General features: G+C 47.9%; 1 protein-coding gene across 1 annotated transcript in view; it reads right to left on the reverse strand.

The window, feature by feature from the left end:
- Positions 1-2,183, reverse strand: part of LOC105494252 (zinc finger protein 724) — a 63,219-nt gene extending 61,036 nt beyond the window's left edge. Inside the window, exon 1 of the mRNA XM_024796686.2 lies at positions 1,905-2,183. The gene's annotated coding sequence lies outside the window, so the exon portion shown is untranslated. The remainder of the gene's footprint in view (positions 1-1,904) is intronic.
- Between the last annotated feature and the right edge of the window lie 5,832 nt (positions 2,184-8,015).

An 8,015-nucleotide genomic window follows, 5' to 3' on the forward strand; every position in this document is an offset into this window, starting at 1 on the left:
TGTGTCTTTATAATAGAATGATTCACATTGCTTTGGGTAAATACTCAATAATGAATTGCTGGGTCAAATGGTATTTCTGTCTTTAGGTCTTCAAGGAGTTGCCACACTGTCTTCCATAATGGTTGAACTAATTTACACTCCCACCAACAGTGCATAAGAGTTCCTTTGTGAAAAAATAATTTTAATTTTCTAAGTGGTTAGCTTTTTAGACAAATGGTATACAAGGAAATTTTCCACAGGCCTAGGCCATCCAGCTGCTCTTCTGAGAGGCTACACTCTTACTCTTCAGGCTGTCCTCTAAGAGATGATCCAGGGGATGATAATCATTAGACACTCCAAGAGATACGGCCACTGTGGGCATCTTGGGTTATCCCAGACAGTTCTGAAACTCATGATCAAGAAAAGACTAGAGGGCTGCTGTAAAGGGCCCTGTAATTTCTCCAAAGCAAACCTTCAACCCAAATATGTACTAATAAGGTGTGTGTGCCTAAGGAAGATAAAAGGCGGAGAGGCGCAGAGATTTTTTTTTTTTTTAACAGTGGAGTTCCAGAGGAACTCCCGCCTGGGCAATACGAGTGCAACTCCGTCTCAAAAAAAAAAAAAAAACCTGTTTACAGACAGAAAACAAATATTTAAAAACCTGCCATTCACTGCTGTGTAAAAACATAATTAACAATTAAAACACTGTGTTTGAAATGTACAATAAAGGACAAATAGTTGATAGTGTTGTAAATTGGAGAGAGGAAGTTGTCCTCATTTCCTACATTTGAGAATGTAGGAACGAAAGTGGAAATTTATAATTTCCTGAGTTAAGCTAGGAGAAAAGGTGGATTTGAAGTCCTCTTTGCCATACATTAGGAAGTCACCGAGGAAACCAGTCCTCCTGTGGAGTGTTAAGATAATTAAAAAGCAGGAAATTAGACTGAAGTGGCTCTAGTAACCTGTGTTCATAAGTAAAAAAAAACCTAACTCGATTTCTTACAAATTACTATTTTTAGGCAGAAACAAAATTCAGGCTTAACCAATCATAAACCTGCAATTAACTTCTGATTACATAACCAGGAAATTTCCACCTGAATCATACAAATAAGATGACTACATAACTGTAACCACTTTTTGAATTTGGTTTGCCTTCTCACACGCCCTTCATAAAACCCTTTCCTTTATGCCGCTCAGGTGGGCCACATATTATGACTGGGTGCTTTCCATTTCACCAATCACTGCTCAAATAAACTCGTTAACGTTTTAACACTGACTCCCTTTAATACTTAATAGAAGAGGCTGGGCGCGGTGATTCATGCTTGTAATCTTAGCACTTTGGGAGGCCATGGCGGGCGGATCACTTGAGGCCAGGAGTTCCAGACCAGTTTCCACCATGGTGAAACCACTTCTCTACTAGAAACACAAAAATTTGCCAGGCGTGGTGGCGCAGGTCTGAATCCCTGCTTCTCGCGTGTGCTGAGGTACGGGAATCGCTTGAGCCTAGGAGGCGGAGGTCGCAGCGATCACGCCATTGCACTTCCAGCCTGGCTGACAGAGCAAGACTCCGTCTCAAACAAAATGTTTAAAAAAAGAGACTGGGAGTCTCACCTGCCGCAGCTCCTCCCACGCACACACCGAGTCAGGATTCTGCCCTGATGACCCGCCTGGCATCCCTGAACAATCCGGGAAATACTCGGGGCTGCGCGCAGAGCTGCCCAGGGAGCTCCAGACAGGGCGCCGCACAGTCGGGTCGCGGCGAGACGCCGGGGTCCCGGCTACGGGCCCAGCCGCCATCTTACGGCGAGAGGGACCTAGGGTGGAGCTGCGCCAGCGGGGACTCTGGTGGGCGACCCGGGAGCGGACTGTGGGGAGGCCGGTACCACCGCTCTCCCCTCTCGGGATGCCCAACCCCGCACACTCACCTTTTCCCATCTTCCAGGATGTCCTGGCATCTTAACTGTGCGTCTCCCAGAACCTGCAGATAACAGGGCAACAGATTGTGACAGTCACCGGGCGCTCCCGAGGTGGAGGATGAAGAACAGCAGAGACCGATCCCAAGCTCTGGCGCCAGCGAGGTACAAAAGCCCCACCAAATGCCGGAAGCCACGCCCTCCTCTCCAACTGGGCGGCTCCCGCGCCAGCGCCACTGATTGGATAAAGCACCAGCACTCTCTCCATACCACCCCCCTCCTCTCAGCATTAGTGCATTTTACGGATAGGAAAACAGGCTGAAGTAGGTAGGGGAACGTGCACAGGGAATTACAGCTAATTAAGAAGTGAGCTGAGACTTGAGATGCACTTGCTCTTTCCCTTACCTGGGTCGGCTTGTATAATGCATCTTATTTACTACTTAAGGGTAAGAAAAGAACATTTGGACTGTGGTTTGTTTGTTTTGTTTTGTTTTGGTACCTAGTTTCGCTCTTATTACTCCAGGCTGGAGTGCAATGGTGCGATCTTGGCTCACTGCAATCTCCGTCTCCCGGGTTCAAGCGATTCTCCTGCCTCACTGCCTCAGCCTCCCGAGTAACTGAGATTGCAGGCATGCCCTGCTACTTTTTTTTTTTTTTTTTTTTTTTTTTTTTTTTTTTTTTGAGACGGAGTCTCGCTCTGTCTCCCCGGCTGGAGTGCAGTGGCCGGATCTCAGCTCACTGCAAGCTCCGCCTCCCGGGTTTACGCCATTCTCCTGCCTCAGCCTCCCGAGTGGCTGAGACTACAGGCGCCCGCCACCTCGCCCGGCTAGTTTTTTGTATTTTTTTTTAGTAAAGACGGGGTTTCACCCTGTTAGCCAGGATGGTCTCGATCTCCTGACCTCGTGATCCCCCCGTCTCGGCCTCCCAAAGTGCTGGGATTACAGGCTTGAGCCACCGCGCCCGGCCTACTTTTTGTATTTTTAATAGAGACCGGGTTTTGCTGTGTTGGCCAGGCTGATCTCGAACTCCTCACCTCAGGTGATTTGTCCGCCTCAGCCTCCCAAAGTGCTCAGATTACAGGCGTGAGCCACCGTGACCGGTCCACGTTTCTTTAACAACTTTTTAATCATTTTGATAATGCAGGAAAGACCTTCATCCCATCCCTGGACCCCTCTCTCACCATGCTGTACCACACTGCTGACCACATCGTGGGATGACCATTAGGAATGGGGTGGGGGTGGGGGACAGCTGAGGCTGAGAATGGTTAAGAAAGAATTATGTTACCCCAATTTGTTCATCTTAGAAAGGCTCCTCAATTATTCCGTGTGAAGTGGCTATTCCAGGGTAACTGCCCTGACTGCGCTGCATCTCAGTCTGACTTCTCTTTTTTAAAATCACTGGATTACTCTCACTAACGGGGGTATTTCATTTTCTATTTGAAAATGGCCAACTGTCCTTTGTGGGTGTCCTGATTTGATTTGCTAGTTTAGACCCTGGTGGTAGGAGTGAGGAAATATTGAGACACATCAGAACACCTTATTCTCAGTTAGAGAATATACAGGAATTTCTTAACATCTAACGGTTTTCTCAATACCCATTATATTTAACAGTGATAGCTTACAGGGCAGGAAGGGGACACAGAGGACACAATCTTAGAAGTTAATTAGGTCATACAATTTTTTGTTTTGCTTTGTTTTTGGAGACAAGGTCTCACTTTAGTGCCCAGGCTGAAGTGCAGTGGCACAACCATAGCTCATAATTCAGTTGTAACAGTTCTTTAAAAAATATTTTTGGCTGGGTTTGATGGCCAACACCTGTAATCGAAACACTTTGGAAGACCATGGTGGAATGATTGCTTAAGCCCAGGAGTTCAAGACCAGTCTGGGCAATGTAGTGAGACTCAGTCTCTAGAAAAATTTTAAAAATTGGCCTTGTATGATGTTGCATGCCTATAGTCCAAGCTACTCGAGAGGCTGAGGTGGAAGGATCACTGGAGGTTGAGGCTGCAGTGACCTATCATTCGGCCTCTACACTCCAGCCTGGGTGACAGAGTGAGACCTGTATGTGTACACACACACATACACACATACATATATACACACACACACATATACACCCTATATATATAATCAAAATAATATATGTTTAAAGAAATTTAAGCACAGAAAAAAAGTGAAAGACCATTGTGGGGAATGTGATAAAAGGTGAGTGTGGCTCCTACAGTTCAGTGAGATTTGTTTTTCCATCTTGAGGAACTGCCCTCCCACACTGAAACTACAACCCAGAACATGGCAATTCTCACACGGTTTATACTTTGCCCAAACACAGCTGAAGGAGGCCAACATCGTCGTTTGTGACATGGAAGTCTATTCTCCACTGAGACCTTTTAAACATGTTATTGTCAGCCGGGCGCAGTGGCTCACGCCTGTAATCCCAGCACTTTGGGAGGCCAAGGTGGGCGGATCACCTGAGGTCAGGAGTTCGAGACCAGCCTGACCCAAACGGAGAAACCCCATCTCTACCAAAAATACAAAATTAGCCAGGCTTGGGGGCACATGCCTATAATCCCAGCTACTTGGGAAGGCTGAGGCAGGAGAATCGCTTGAACCTGGGAGGTGGAGGTTGCGGTGAGCTGAGATTACGCCATTGCACTCCAGCCTGGGTAACGAGAGCGAAACTCCATCTCAAAAAAAAAAAAAAAAAAGTTACTGTCTTCCTGAGTGCGGTGGCTCACGCCTGTAATCCCAGCACTTTGGGAGGCCAAGGCAGGCAGATCACCTGAGGTCAGGAGATCAAGACCATCCTGGCTAACAAGGTGAAAACCCATCTCTACTAAAAATACCAAAAAGTAGTCGGAGTGGTGGCACGTGCCTGTAATCCTAGCTACTTGGGAGGCTGAGGCAGGAGAATCGCTTGAACCTGGGAGGTGGAAGTTGCAGTGAGATCATGCCATTGCACTACAGTCTGGGCAACAAGAGCAAAACTCCGCCTAAAAAAAAAAAAAAAAGTTATTGTCTTAAGCCCTCTTCCTTCTAATAAAGTCTATAAAAATACACACATATAAGCCTGAAACTACTATAAATAAAAATCAGGTTTTTAAAATCCCATAAATAAACAAGCAAACACGGCCGGGCACGGTGGCTCAAGCCTGTAATCCCAGCACTTTGGGAGGCCGAGATGGGCGGATCACAAGGTCAGGAGATCGAGACCACCCTGGCTAACATGGTGAAACCCCGTCTCTACTAAAAAGTACAAAAAACTAGCCGGGCGCGGTGGCGGGCGCCTGTAGTCCCAGCTACTCGGGAGGCTGAGGCAGGAGAATGTCGTAAACCCGGGAGGTGGAACTTGCAGTGAGCTGAGATCCGGCCACTGCACTCCAGCCTGGGCGACAGAGCCAGACTTGTCTCAAAAAAACAAACAAACAAACAAACAAACAAAAAAACAAGCAAACACAAAAACAGTCACTTTGAGGAGACTGTGGGATGGAGGGGGTTAGGAGGCTGTCCACGTCACCTCCAGGCCCCATGTGGAGGAGGGGATGGAGTCTAGGAAGACCCTGGCTAGTCACTTGTTCTGACTGGGCTTTCCCCCGCTGCCCCACTCCACACTTTGCTAACCATTTTCTGGGAAGAGCTTAGGAACCTCTTGTGCCCTAGTGAGGCAGGGCTTCCCCTCACAGGGTATTGGCGAGGAGGCATTCTGAGACTCTGTGGGAAGCTAGCACAGTGCTTGACAAGTACCTGTGGGAACTGTCATCCTCTGTAACTACCATGTGGCCTTGGAGTGTTCAGATGGCCTGACCTGGCCTGGGGCTTGGCGGAGCTGTTTGAGGGTCAACTGCTTTAGCTTCCACTCTCTCCTCAAAGTGGCTGTTTTTGTGTCTGCTTATTTATGTTTTTTAAAAACCTAATATATAAACACAAAGTGCAGCTGGAGATGCCAAGGCTCAGGGTCTAGAGCTGTGACGCTTGGACTTGCTTGTTGGCCTGTGACCAGGTGAACTCTGGGTGTAAGGTGGTTCCCACCCTGGATCTACAATCCCCACCTCCTCTCCCAGGCTCTGAGTAACCAACACAAGGCAGTGCTAGAGAGAGGGTGAGTGACAGGCATCAAGCCCATCCAGGAAGATTTGAATGCCATCTGGGCTGGGGCTGTTGGGGGTAGGGACTATGACTGCCTTGGCTTGTCATTGCCCCACCCACAGATGTGCCTGCCCTGTGGTGCTTCACCAGCAGCCAGCTGTCCATGGCCCTAAGCCTGTCTTACCATGCCTGCTTCCTCATGCTGTTCATGTTTTAAAAAAAAAAAAAAAAAAAAAAAATCCTAGCCGGGCACAGTAGCTCACACCCATAATCCCAGCACTTTGGGAGGCTGAAGCGGGCGGATCACAAGGTCAGGAGATCAAGACCATCCTGGCCAACATGGTGAAACCCCGTCTCTACTAAAAACACAAAAATTAGCTGGGTGTGGTGGTGTACACCTGTAATCCCAGCTACTCGAGAGGCTGAGGCAGGAGAATTGCTTGAACCAGGGAGTCTGCGTCAGAGGTTGCAGTGAGCCGAGATCGTGCCACTGCACTCCAGCCTGGCAATAGAGCGAGACTGCGTCTCAAACAAAACAAAACAAAACCAAACCATCCTGAGATGGTGCTGCTGGATGTGAGTGCTGGAAAGGGGGAGGCACCTTTGTCCTAGGGAATTAGGAGCTGACAAGATACCTCCTGAGCGCCCCGCAGAACAAGTTGGGGGTGGTGCTGCACTAAATGATGCCCCCCCGGAAGATGTATTTGCATTGGTTCAATGAATATACAATGCAGAGGCCTAAATGAAGATATGTGAATGGTGAATGTGGACATCAGTTTGCAGCTGGGAAACAGGTGCCTCTCATTCTCCCCAGTAAGTGTGGAATGTGTCCATGCCCATGAGTGTATAGATCTGGCCTTCTTAACTTGTACACGACTCTAGGTCAGTTCTGAGTGAATGACGTGCAGACGAGATTTCTCGTCATAAGTAAGTTTGACATTGTGGCTGCTGCTTTTGCTGCCACCATCCCTAAGACCAACCTGGCTTAAAGTCCAGGCTTTAGGTCAAAACAATGGAGGGCTTCCTGTGTTCTGGGATGGGAAGTTGGAGATCTGTGGTAGGGCTGGGAGTTGGGGTACACTTTAGTTGTGTGCAGAATGAGAGCTGCAGTGGTTTTATGAATCGTGATTAGCCTGACCTGGTTTTAGCTCTCGGTGGGGGAAGGAATCGGCAGTGGTGGTTCCCCAGATATCCATGTGACCAGCCGTGCCCTTCCTGCCCTCAGACCCAGCAAAAAGTACCACCACAGACTCTGACTTGCCTCCCTCCTCCCTGCACCCCAGATGGGAATACCTTGGAGGCTACAATCTGAATGTGTTATTCTCCCCATTTTAACTGTACCTGCCTAACACAGTGAGGGGAGTGAGTATGGGCAGGATGAGGGACCTGAGGAGAAACCAGAGTGGAATCATAAATCCTTGGGAAAAGTTAAAGATACAGGAGTGGGCTGGGCTCAGTGGCTCATGCCTATAATCCCAGCACTTTGGGAGGCTGAGGCAGGCAGATCACCTGAGGTCAGGAATTCAAGACTAGCCTGGGCAACCCGGTGAAACCCCATCTCTACTAAAAATACAAAAATTAGCTGGGCACGGTGGCACACACCTATTGTCCCAGCTACTTGAGTGGCTGATGCAGGACAATTGCTTGAACCCGGGAGGCAGAGGTTGCAGTGAGCCGAGATTGTGCCACTGGGTTCCAGCCTGGGTGACAGAGCAAAACTCTGTCTCAAAAAGAAAAAAAAAGTTTGGTCTATCTCTCAAAATTGAGAAGATGACCAATAGGGAGAAACTGTTAAATTAATTATATCCTAAAGCTGCCCCCTTTCCTGTTTAATTTTAGCGAGTCACATAGATTCATTAAAACATCAGTTTTTCTTTTTCCAGGTTAAATTCATGACAGTGAATATTTTTGTTGTATATCCTGTGATTTTTATTTCTGAGTTTCATGCTAAATTTTATGAGATAAAACTTGAGGCCAGGCACGGTGGCTTATGCCTGAAATCCTAGCACTTTGGGAGTCTGAGGCTGGCGAATTGCCTGAG

The sequence above is a fragment of the Macaca nemestrina genome, chromosome 20 (assembly GCF_043159975.1).
Source record: "Macaca nemestrina isolate mMacNem1 chromosome 20, mMacNem.hap1, whole genome shotgun sequence".
NCBI classification, from domain to species: domain Eukaryota; kingdom Metazoa; phylum Chordata; class Mammalia; order Primates; family Cercopithecidae; genus Macaca; species Macaca nemestrina.